The sequence below is a fragment of the Acomys russatus genome, chromosome 16 (assembly GCF_903995435.1).
Source record: "Acomys russatus chromosome 16, mAcoRus1.1, whole genome shotgun sequence".
NCBI lineage: Eukaryota > Metazoa > Chordata > Mammalia > Rodentia > Muridae > Acomys > Acomys russatus.
Genome location: NC_067152.1, coordinates 42366633 through 42378851, shown reverse-complemented (window position 1 = coordinate 42378851; position 12219 = coordinate 42366633). Strand labels below are relative to the sequence as shown.

Genomic DNA, 12219 nt, shown 5'->3' with positions numbered 1-12219 from the left:
TCTTGCAGAAGACTTGGATTGAATTCCCAGCAACCACATGGTGGCTCGCAAACATCTGTAATTCTGTTTCCGGGATACCCAACACCCTCCCCTGGCATCCATAGGCACTGTGTGTACATGGCATACAGACATACATGCAGAAGAAATGATAATAAAAGTTACTCTTTAAAATATAAAAACTCTAGCCCAGCGTGGTGGCTCACGCCTTTAATCCCAGCATTTGGGAGGCAGAGGCAGGTGGATTGCTGTGAGTTCGAGGCCAGCCTGGTCTACAAACCGAGTCCAGGATGGCCAAGGCTACATAGAGAAACCCTGTCTCGAAAAACCAAAATAAAAAATAAAAAATAAATGAATATAAAAACTCAGGACCCAAACAGGCTGCGGCCCCACCACTTCCTGACTGTGGGAGCTAGACTAGTGATTTAACATGGTTGAGCCTAGAGTTTATTTTATTTTTTCCTCTCCACCTGTCAGGAAGAGTCCTGTCATGTGGCTCTCGGCTCCTAGGCCGAACGGGCCGTGGTGGTGAAGCTCAGCCAAGGGGAAAAAGCTGTTATCTCAGCTGTGCGTCAGGCATTACGCTTGCAGGGCCTGCCATCCTTGGAGTTAGTGTCAACCCATCTCATAGCAGAGGAAACTAACCAGGTAGCCTCCCCCCCCCCCCCCCCCCCCCCCCCCCCGTGAGCCCTGACTCTGACTCCCAGCATGCCTCATTCTTCAACATAAGAGTCCTACACTGTCCCAAAGTGAGATGGGAAGTGGTGGCAGGTGGCAGTGGAGGGTCACCTGCTTTGAGCACAGCTTGGATGGCCCTGTGTCCAAGTGCCCTACACCCTTAGCACCCGCTGTGACTGGGGCCAGCCTCTTCCTGGGGAAGTAGGGTGCCCCAGGGCAGAGTTCTGGGAAATCGAGTTTATTAGCTTCTTAATGATGGTTTACAAGCCAAAAAGTGTTTGGCTGCCATATTCCTTCCCTGCTCAGGGGTGCCCAGCCTGCACAAGGAGATCTGGGCAGGATGCCAAGCGCCCTGTCCCGAGTGTGTTGGGGACAACATAGGGCAACCTGCGATCCCCTGGTGATTTTGAGTGCTCAAACCTGGCCTGGTCACTGCCAGTTTCTGGCTGAATGACACTGGGCAGGTGTCAGTAGGGCAGGGTGAGACTTTGTCCCTCGGTGGAGCATGCTCTCAGATAGGTGATAGAGACACCCAAGTCTCAGACTTCAGGGAGCACATACAAACAGAGCTTAAGTGAGAAGTGTCAAGCAGCTTACTCAAGACCACACAGCAGAGCTGGGCCCGTGGCCCTGCCTCCCCTAGTCAGGCAGTTGCTATATCTGTAGCCACACTCCAAAATGGCAGATGGAAACTGGGTGGGCGATTGGCTTGCAAGTATCAGACAAAAACCCCAGCCGTGTGCGTGTGCCACACTTGAGTGTCAAGGAACCCCTGAGAAGTAAAAGGTGCCACTTTACTCAACCTTTCCCGCTGTGCTACACCGCATCCTGCCCTGACCGCTGGCCAAGTACCCTTCTGCTTTTGCCGGCATTCCTATGACGGGCAGATCTTCCGTCATAGGCATCGATGAGGTGCCGTGGTGTCAGTGTTGAGTGCTTCCTCTGTGGGAGCCCTCCTTTGTCCTGACACCCACAGAAGTCTTCACAGGAGACTTGACAAGGGTCCTGGGACCCAGCCACCCATTCACTCTCTTGTACTGCACCCTAAAGCAGGGGTCAGCATCCCAGCTTGCAGCCACGTGATCTGCTGCTGCTTGCCTGGGGTAAGAGAGGGCTCTGTCCTGGGTTCTGCTCCAGGTACCTGCATCTCTACTCTGTTCCTGGAAGGGACCTGCCTCCATCACTAGCTTCTATAGTCAGAGAAGTTTTGAGCTGAGGACTCCTGTCTGCATACCCAGTATGTTAGCTCAGTGTGTGTGTTGCTGTGACAGAATCCAAGGCCTTGTGTATGCCAAGCTAGCTTTCTACCACTGAGCTACTTTCACTCATGCACAGTTGATGCATCTTGAGCTCTTGGGATACCGAACCTGCCCTCCACCCCACCCCCACCTCAGCCTGCTCCTGGGACCAGAAGCCCCCAGCGAGAGGAGAAAGGCATTCACAGCTCTGCCAGTGTGGCTGGCTAGTGGTCCAGAGAAAGCCCAGATAGATGGTGCAGAGTGGAATATAGGGCCCAACCTCAGTAAGGGTGGGTGCCACACCCACACACAGGCACGCTCACACTCTGCTCTTGACAGCTCCCTGGAACCTAGTATCCGCTTCCCGTGTCTGTGGTGGGCTGTGGCACCCAAGCTGCTTGAAGTGGGTCAGAGGGAGCCCAGAGCTTGGGGTCTTAATGGGGGTGGGGAGGTGGGGGGCTAGGGGTACTGGGGAAACCCCAAAGAAGCCAACAGGTTGCAAAATCCTTGAACCTGCTCCTGCAGGTCTGGGCTTGTAAAATGAGTTTGGCACAAGTCCTGGGAAGTGAAGGAGAGAAGTTGGGGCTCTGTGAGTGAGGTCTGCTACTTGTAAGATCTGGGCAGGGTGTGAACCCACAAGCCATTTTTCTCTTTTTGTGGGCGGCCACGAGGCGCAGGCCAGTGGAGTGTGCTGACTTGGTGTTAGCACCTGCTGCTCTGTGCATCTGGGGAGGGGCACCCAGTCCTCTTTTCCCTCCTTTCTTTCTCTCTGTGGTCCTTGCGGCCTCCCACCAGACTGTACATCCTGCTGCTGGGTCCCCCCACCCCCATTCTGTACCTTGGGGTCCTGTCCCCCTACCTGGTGTTACTGCCCTTGGCTCCGTCATTGCTGCCTCTTCCCAGGGGCAGAAGATGCTCAGCAGTGAGTCTCTGGCTCACCAATCTGGAAACTTTTCAGATAACAGCTGTCTTTCCTGAGCCCCTCTGGGCTGGAGAAGTTTCAGGGGTGAGTAAGAGAAGCCTTTTTTTTTCCTTTTTAACAGAGGATTGCAACAGTTGAGGGTTCCACTTCCTCTTTGCAGCTTTCTAAAAACTCAGGGGTTCCCAGCAGGGCCACGGGAGGGAAGATGCTGTTTTGGTTTCTGTGTCAGGGAAGCTGGCAAGAGAAGTCTCTTCCTTGCCCTAAGCCCACGCTGTCATCATCCTGTGACTCAGCAGGGACCTGGCATGTGGTCCGGCTGCCACCAACCCCCTCTCCTCTGCCCACTTGCCACCTGTTCCCGGACCTGAGCTGGATGTGGCTTCTGGGCTAGGTGTGGTTTTCTTAAGTCCTCTGTTGAGGTGGCTTGTAACTCTCCCCTTTGGTCATGTCCAGTGTTAAAAGGCCTTTCCCCTTTCCCTGGAGGGGAGAAAGCTGCTTACTTCTTGTCTGGAGGTGCCTCCTCTGTCCCCATTTCTCACCATATGTGTGTCCTTGGCTTTTACATCAGGCTCTGCTTGTTTGGGAATACAGTGGTCAGGCCACCTTAGTGCGCTGCTACCTAAAGAGCTTAAGGGGGTAGGGGATTACTAAAGGATGCTGGGGCTCCGGAAGCCTGCTAGTGGAGTACAGATTTCTCTCGGTACAGGTGGATCCCCCTCCTAGAGCACAGCGAGAGGAGAGTAGCTCCAAGTAGGAATTTAGGCATATGCCACCTGCTTAGGCAGGGAGGGGCACCCTGCCTAGTGTGGTTGGGGGAGTACCCCCTGGGGTGACCTTATGTACCATGCTTCCATGCCTAGGTTGGACCTGCCCCGTCTGGGAGTGGCCAGGCCCCACCCTTTGTGGGGAAACCGGATTCTCTGGGCATTCAGGGAAGTTTCTGTGTCAGTGTTTCTGTGTGCCTAATCTGGGCCACCACTGGGTGGGTGGTGTTATCTCTCAGCAGAGCACGCTGACCCTAGTAGGAGCTGTCTACCAAGGACACCCGTCGGGGAATCTCAGCATTGCACTGCATCCTCCCTCTGTCCACCCTGTCCCCACCCCTTTCTGGACAACACCTCAAAGGAAGAGAACCCACCCCCAGCCCTGGCAGTTTAATCCAGGCCCATTTCTGGGCTCCCGGCTGAAGGCTCTCGTGGAAAAGACTTCTCCCTAGAAGTTAGACCAGGCTCCAACTTGAGCAGGTGGCAGAGGCCATAGCCTAGTTTGGGTCCCTCCCATCCCTCCAACCCCCACCCTTGGGCCAGCTGGGCAGCAAGCCTGGGGTCTTGGAGAGCTCAGCGGATATGACTGTGGGCAAGAGGAAGCCGGCTCCCAGGATGTCACAATTTCCTTTGCAGTGAGCAAGCACTTCTGGGGGCGGGAGATAAGTGGCGGGTAGGGCGGCTCCTGCAGGGTTTTTTTGTTTTGTTTTGTTTTTGTTTTGTTGGTCTAGCTTGTGTGGCCTGTTATGGACATAGGTCACACAGGAGTCTAGAGCGAATCTGATTGTTCCCACTACTGTGCCAGGGAGCTGCCAATACACTGGGTCCTGAGGAGGGTTGGGCTTTGGACCCACCTCTACACACACAGGTTGGGGCAGAGGTGTCAGGAGAGGTTCTGGGAGAAGATAGCCGAGAAAATCTTCATTATCTAGGCTGCCTGTGGTCAGCAGGTCTGACCCATCACCTTGTCCAACTGCCTGTGGACAGAAAGGGAAACTGAGGCATGGGGAGGCAGCTACTTATGAACTGTCATTCAAAGCTTGATGCTGTGTCTTTGCAGGTGGTGGTAGAGACTTTCCTAGCATGTGACTCTTCACCACCCCTGCTGTCAAACATACTTTCTAGGGGACCCCAGGATTGTCCCAGAGATTGGTAACTTTCCCTGTCCTGTGGCCACAAGGCATATCTACCTTTTCCGGGTAGAGGTTGGCACAGGTAGCAACTTGAGGGGTGGGGTAGGAGGGCTCCTGGGTGTATATGGGGGCGGTATCCCCAGCTGGAATGGCTTGGGCTTCCGAGAGCAGCTCTTCAGAAGAAAAGAATATTTATGGTGGACGAGGGAGCTAGGCCACTCACTAGTCCGCATCCTCAGCTAGCACCCAGCAGCCTCCATCCACACCCTGCAGTGGGACTGAGCACGGGGAGTAACTTCCAGGGCCAGCTGCAGGATCTGAGAGACGGCCTCTGCCCAGCATCCATGCAGACCAACCTTATCCCATCCTCAGCAGATGGATGCATCTAGTTAGTACTGCATTGGGACTGATTGTGTGTGAGAATAGAGTGGGGGTGAGGGTGTGTGTGAGAGAATAGAGTTGGGGGGGGGACTCCTGTAGTCAGACAAAGCTGTGGGGAGCAGGGTCGTGACAAGGTGGGCTTCCTGGAGGTGACACTCCTTAGAGACACAGTAAACACAGTGGTTGTGCCTGGGGTACCAGCAGGGCGGCCAGTGTGGAGGATGTAGCAGAGGGGTGTTAGCAGCCTGGAGCTCTGCACCTCTTGCCCCCAAACACTCTGCCCAACCGCATGATCACCCTGACTCTGAGCAACAGCAAGAAATCTGAGATGAAGAATGGTTCGTTTTTCTGGGTTAAGTCTCCTCGAAAGGCTTCTGTGGTCCATGGTCTGTGCTGCCGCCGGAGGCCATGTTGGTGTCTGTGGTCCACGCAGCGTGTTGATGTCGGTGATCTGTGCTGCCTCCAGAAAACATGTGGGTGTCCAGTCCGCTGCCAGCTGCTACGAGCTGCTTCTGCGATGGTTGCTTCTGTGATGGTATTGATGACTGCGGATTCATAACTGAAAATGAGAGACAAAGACTTCTGTTCCAACCTCTCCCCACTCCTGCCAAAAAGAAGAAACAGCCCAGATTTGGAGCTATTGAAGAGAGTCCTTAAAGACTGTGATAAAGAGAGCCAGGTGCGGTGGCGCACGCCTATAATCCCAGCACTCCGGAGGCAGAGGCAGGCGGATCTCTGTGAGTTCAAGGCCAGCCTGGCCTACAAAATGAGTCCAGGACAGCCAAGGCTACACAGAGAGACCCTGTCTCCAAAAACAAAAAAACAAGCAAACAAAAAAATTGCTGAAGTGTACCTCTTCACAGTTGATGGCTTCTGGCGGGGGGGGGGGTGGGGGTGGGGAAGGACTGAGTTCTCTTTAAGGAGCTGGCCACTGGGCTTTGACAATGCTACAATGACTATATATGGTATATGGGCCACACAAATTGGACTTGGGCGACTTGGGGGGAGGCACAAGGAGAGGAGGGTGTGATCAGAGTGCATTGTTGAAAATTTCAACTAACTAACAAAAATGTTATGTTGGGGGGAGAAAGAAGCAGCAGCAGGTGACCATGTAGATGAGGTGGAGGCTGGCACGCGCTTACACCACCTCAGATGGTGGGAGGTGGGCGCTTGGATGAGGTGCAGAGGGATAGGTCTGTGTCTTAGGCTTAGTATGACACTCCCTGATAGATTTGCCCTGTTGCTGTGAGGAACCACCGTGACCAAGGCAGCTCACAGAAGGAAGCATTAACTGGGGGCTTGAGTGTACCGTGTTGGAGGGCTAGTCCATGACCATCATGGCTCCACTGCAGGCAAGCATGTGCTGGAACAGTAGCTGAAAGCTTTACATCCTGATCCGAAGGCAGCAGCCTGTGGGGGCAGGGGTTATGGGACACGCACAGACAACATGGCTGGGCTTGATGTGTGCTTTTGAAACCTCTGAGCTCACTTTCAGCAGCACACCTGCTTTGACAAGGCCACACCTACTCCTCCTCCTCCCCAAACTGAGCCTGTGGGGCAGTTTTCATTCAAACTACCACAGTCTGGCTGGCTGGAGAGGGGCAACCCGGCAATGCTGCCATCCATGCAGGGCCTTTGTAGTGCTGTTAGCTAAAGAGTCAGACAGTGCTCTGAGGCTGCAGTCTCACTGAGTCAGACCCTTCTCTGCTGGTTAGCCTCCTGTGCGCTCGCTCTCGTGCGTGTGCGCGCGCTCTCTCTCTCTCTCTCTCTCTCTCTCTCTCTCTCTCTCTCTCTCTCTCTCTCTCTCTCCCCACCTCTCCCCCCCACCTCTCCCTCCCCCCCCATGCCTGCCCCTCCCACTTGGTGCCAGTTTCCCAGGGTAATGCCAGCCTGGTGCCCTCTCCCTGCACCCTGGTTCCAGGCCAAGTTGAGGAGCTTCTATGTAGAGGTCCCCAGTGAGGCTGTTGTCCTGGAGTTATCCCCAAGCAGTGTCCTCATGTGACTACCACTGCTCCTCAGAGTCTGACAATCCAACAACCCTCCCCCACCCCCCACCCCGTGTCTTCTATCTGTGATCTCAGAGGGCTGTGGGACAGGATTCTTGCGGTGATGGTGCCAAAGCTGAGGTCCTTGGTCCCACTTAAAAGAAGCAATAATGAAGCCGGGCGTGGTGGCACACGCCTTTAACCTCAGCACTCGGGCAGGCAGAACTTTGTGAGTTCAAGGCCAGCCTGGTCTACAAAATGAGTCCAGGACAGCCAGGACTACACAGAGAAACCCTGTCTCGAAAAACCAAAAGGAGGAGGAAGAAGAAAGAAGAGGAAGAAAAAGAAGAGGAGGAAGCAGCAGTAATGACTTGGCCCAGCTCTGCCATCCCTCGCCTAATGTTCCACATCTGTGATATGGGGAGTTTTACAGGCCTCAATGCAGCACATGCAAAACATAGAAAGGCCAGCAGGTGGCGTCAGAGAGGGGCCCACACCAGCCCCTGCTTCCAGTTCACCCACGCTAGGCAGCCTGGATACCCAGGCCTCTGGCAATCATGCTTTGAGCATCACTAGAATGCTAGGCCATGGCTCCTCCATGGTGATTCCCTTGGCCCCACAGTAAGAATCTCCCAGCCCCAATGTATCATGGCTTTAGAAAGGGAGGGTGCCAGACTCCCAAGGAGGCCTCACACCTACTGTCATATGACTTGAATCTGAGCTGTACCCCTTCCCTACTGTGTGAGCTTGAGCAAGTTCCTCCACCCCTGTGAGCCTTGTTGGTATGGTAATGTCTCTTGGAAGGATTTAAGGGGCAGTGCATGTGTAGGGCTGGGCCAGGCCTGGCACATGTGGCACTAACCTTGCCCAGATACTGTCACACTTCCCGGTTGCTCTTGGGGCTCACACCAAGGAGAGCTGACTGTTCCCCTGCCGTGTTTATAATATATGCCTGCACAGGGCTTTCCAAAACGCAGACCCCAGCCTTTCAAGTGGTTAAGGTTACATTGTGTAGATTTTAAGTCAATAAATTATTAAGGAAAAAAAAAAGAAATACAAACTAAAAAAAAAAAAATGGTAGAACAGGTCCCTGCCACTTGAGCGCTGCCCTGGTGTCAGGCTGACTAATGGAAAATAAATCTGTTCTTGTTTTTTTGTTTTTGTAATGCTGGAGGTTGAAGCCAAGGCCTCCTGCATATAGGGCAAGGCACCATACATCTGAGCTATAGCCTCGCCCCTTTCTTTTCTTTCTCTGTGTATGTGCATACCTGTGTGTCAGTGGGGTGTACCTATGAGGGTGTGTCCATCATGGCACGTGTGAAGGTCAGAACACAACCTCAGATGTCGGTCCTCACCGCCTGCCTTGTTTGGGACAGGGTCTCCTTGTTGTCTGCTGTACGTGTACACCAGTCTAGCTGGCCCTCGGATTTCTGAAGGTCCTCTGTGTCTGCCTTCTGTCTCGCTGCAGGTGTGCTGTGATTACAGGTGCCTCTGTTGTTGGAGCAACATGGCTTCTTGACATTAGCATGGCAAGCACTGAATCTATTAAGTCATTCCTAGCTCCACCTGCAGCCCTCTCTCTCTCTCTCTCTGTGTGTGTGTGTGTGTGTGTGTCATTCCTCAGGGATCATACACCTTTTTTGTTTTTAGCGAAGGTCTCTCAGGGCCTTGGAACTTGGCCAAGCAGGCTAGACTGGCCGGCCAGCAAGCCCCGTGAATCTCCGTCTGCCTGCGTCAATCCAGGACTGGGATTACAAATCCACGCCATCGTGCCCAACTCGTTTGTCGTTGTTGTGTTGAATGTGGGTATTGAGCATCAAGCTCAGGTCTCCATGCTTGTATGGAAAGCACTTTAGGACTCAGTCCCACCTCCTCGTCCCCAGACAGTAAATCTTAGTCAGAAGACAAGTGCTTGCCATTGGGGCTGGAGAAATGGCTCAGTGATTCAATTCCTAGCACCCACGTGGCCGCACATAACCATCTGTTCCAGGGGATCCAACGCCCTTTTCTGGCCTCTGGCCACCAGGCATGCATGTGGTGCACAGGCATACATGCAGACAAAACACCCACACACGCTTTTTAAAGTGATCGCCACACAAGCCTGATGGCCTGGGTTTTATCCCTGGCACCCACAACTAAAGAAGAGATTAAATTAAATGTTTTAAAGCCAACAACTCCTGATCTTGTGAATTGAATATTTCTATTAAAGTAATGATGAGCTGGAACTAGCGGCACACATCTGTGATTCTAGCACTTAGAAGGTAGAGCAGGAAGATCAGGTGTTCAAGGTCACCCTCAGCTACACAGCAAGTTCAAGGCCAGCCTGGGCTGCGTGTGAGACCTCATCTCTAAAGATTAAGATGCTTTTTTGTTTGTTTGTGGTTTTTTTGTTTGTTTGTTTGTTTTTTGAGACAAGGTCTCTCTATGTAGCCTTGGCTGTCCTGGACTCACTTTGTAGACCAGGCTGGCCTCGAACTCACAGCAATCCACCTGCCTCTGCCTCCCGAGTGCTGGGATTACAGGTGTGTGCCACCACGCCCGGTTTAAGATGCTTTTCAAAGCCGGGCGTGGTGGCACACGCCTTTAATCCCAGCACTCGGGAGGCAGAGGCAGGCGGATCACTGTGAGTTCGAGGCCAGCCTGGACTACAAAGCGAGTCCAGGGCAGCCAAGGCTACACAGAGAGACCCTGTCTCGAAAAACCAAAAAAAAAAAAAAAAAAAAAAAAAAAGATGCTTTTCAAAAGTAATATTAAAAACAGAGTATGGGCAGAACTCCATACCTGGTTCCAGTCAAGCCCTGGACCAAAAGAACCTTGTCTGTGAGTGGTAACAGGTTAATACCCCAAGTTCACTAGCCACCTGACTTTGCCTGACTCAGCACAGTGAGGGCCCTCACTCTGGGTCTCCTGCCCCTGCTGTGGGAGACTAAGGTTGGGAAAATGGGAAGATGTGGAGGTTGGACTGGCCTCTCTAACCTGCCCTTCTGTTCTCACAGGTTGGCCTGCCTGACTCACAGGCATCTGTCTGCCTGGACCCCAGGAGACCCATAGAGGGAGGAAAGGAGTGGAGCATGGTATAGACAGGCTCCAGCAAGCGCAGGAAGCCCAGTCCCAGCCCTTCTGAAGGTAGGAAGCTGCTGGTGAGTGAGTGGCCTCAAGCACTGCCGGGTTCTGTTCTGGCACTGAGAGAGCCGCTCTGAGGAAGTGGCATCCAGGCTGAAGCTGGAAGGTCCTCTCTGCCATGCAATGGTCAGGGGTCAGAGTGACCAGTGCGGACAGAGAACCAGCATCTGTGGGGCACCTGCTGGGGTAGACCCCAGGGCCGTGCACACTCTAGAGTGATGCCCTGACCTCTGAACCCTGTCTCAGCTTGTGTTTGCTGTTCTTTTTTGTTTGTTTGTTTTGTGAGACAGGGTTTCTCTGTATAACAGCCAGCTCTGGCTGTCTGGAACTCACTCTGTAGTCCAAGCTGGCCTCGAACTCATGGAGATCCATCTGCCTCTGCCTCCCAAGTGCTGGGATTAAAGGCGTGCACCACCACCACCCAGCTGTGTTCGCTGTTCTTGAGTCAGGGCTCTGCTCTGTAGCCCTGAATAGCCTTGAACTCACAGCAATCCTCCTGTCTCAGCCTCCCAAATGCTAGGATTATAGACATCATGCCCAGCTTTTTTTGTAGTTTTTTGTTTGTTTGTTTGTTTGTTTGTTTTGCTTTACTTTGCTTTGCTTTGTTTTTCAAGACAGGGTTTCTCTGTGTAGTTGTGGCTGTCCTGGAACTCACTCTGTAGACCAGGCTGGCCTTGAACTCAGAGATCTGCCTGCCTCTGCCTCCCAAACTCTGGGATTAAAGGTGTGCACCACCACATCTCTTAATTAATTAATCTTTTTATTTTATGTATATGGGTGTGTACTGGCATCTGTGTTTTGTGTGCACCACGTGTGTGCCTGGTGCCTGCAGAGGCCAGAAAAGGGTGTTGGAGTCCCCTGGCGTTACAGACAGTTTTGGGTTCAGGGAATCAAATTCTAGTCCTCTGGAAGAGCAGACAGTGCTTTTAACCACTGAGCCATCTCTCCAGTGCTACCCGAGCTTCTTTAAGACCACCTCAGTTTCCCCACAAGCCTCAGTGCCCTGTGTATTGTCTCTTTCAGTGGCTGGTACCATGTCCTCAGTTGGGATTAAAGACAAGTATCACCACCCCCTAGCTTTTTTAATGTGTGTGTGTGTGTGTGTGTGTGTGTGTGTGTATTCCATGTGTGTGCCAGTGCCTGTTGAAATCTGCAGAAGGTGTCGGATCACCTCGTGTGGGGGCCAGGGACTGAACTCAGGTCCTCTGGAAGAACAGCAGATGTTTTTAACCACTGAGCCATATATCTGCTCTCTCTCCCTTGCCTTCTCTCTCCCTCTCCCACACCTCTGTTTCTCTATCTCTTTCCTTCTCCTCCTCCTCTTTTTCCTCTTCTCTCTCTGGTCTCAGGACTTTATTTCCTCTCCAGTCCTCAGAATTAAACTCTCTGCAGCTGGCAAAGAGCCAGCTCAGAGTCCGTCCGCACGAGGCAGACAGTTTGCCACTGTGGACAATCTGAATCAGCCCCATAAAACCCCACACCTGGGATTAAACCAAAAACATGTTTACAGAACATAACTGAGGTTTTAAAGACACCAAAACTTGCGCTACATGATCCCTTCCACCACGTGGGTTTTAGACATCGGACTTAGGTTCCCAGGCTTGGAGGCAAGCTCCTCCCTCTGAGCCTTCTCACCAGCCGTGGCCTCCGACTCCCAATCCTCCTGCCTCTGGCTCCCAAGTGCTGGCATTACAGATGCTGCCCAGCACAGGTAGTCTTTCCTGAGTGACGTCATCACTTAGTGCCCTCAAGGTCTCAGCCTGGATCAGCACCTCAGTCCTGGTTGTGTTGAGTAGGCATCAGGATGAGGACCTGGCGTGGATCTGCGCCAGGGGAATACTTTGTGGGTCTTTCATAGGGAGAGTGTGCTGTTCTCTTAGTTACACAGGTAAAAACCTGAGTGACAGTGGCTCAACTCTCTCTCCCGTGGAGGCAAGTGCAGATCACTTATGGGTCAAGCCGGAGGTGCCCACCTCTAGCGGGGGATGGGGGGGTGGG

At 52.9% G+C, this 12219-nt stretch overlaps 1 protein-coding gene across 1 annotated transcript in view; it reads left to right on the top strand.

Annotated features, from left to right (window-relative positions):
- Positions 1 to 12219, top strand: part of Rhbdf2 (rhomboid 5 homolog 2) — a 28269-nt gene that overhangs the window by 3876 nt on the left and 12174 nt on the right. Inside the window, 1 exon segment of the mRNA XM_051159101.1 lies at positions 10095 to 10224. The gene's annotated coding sequence lies outside the window, so the exon portion shown is untranslated.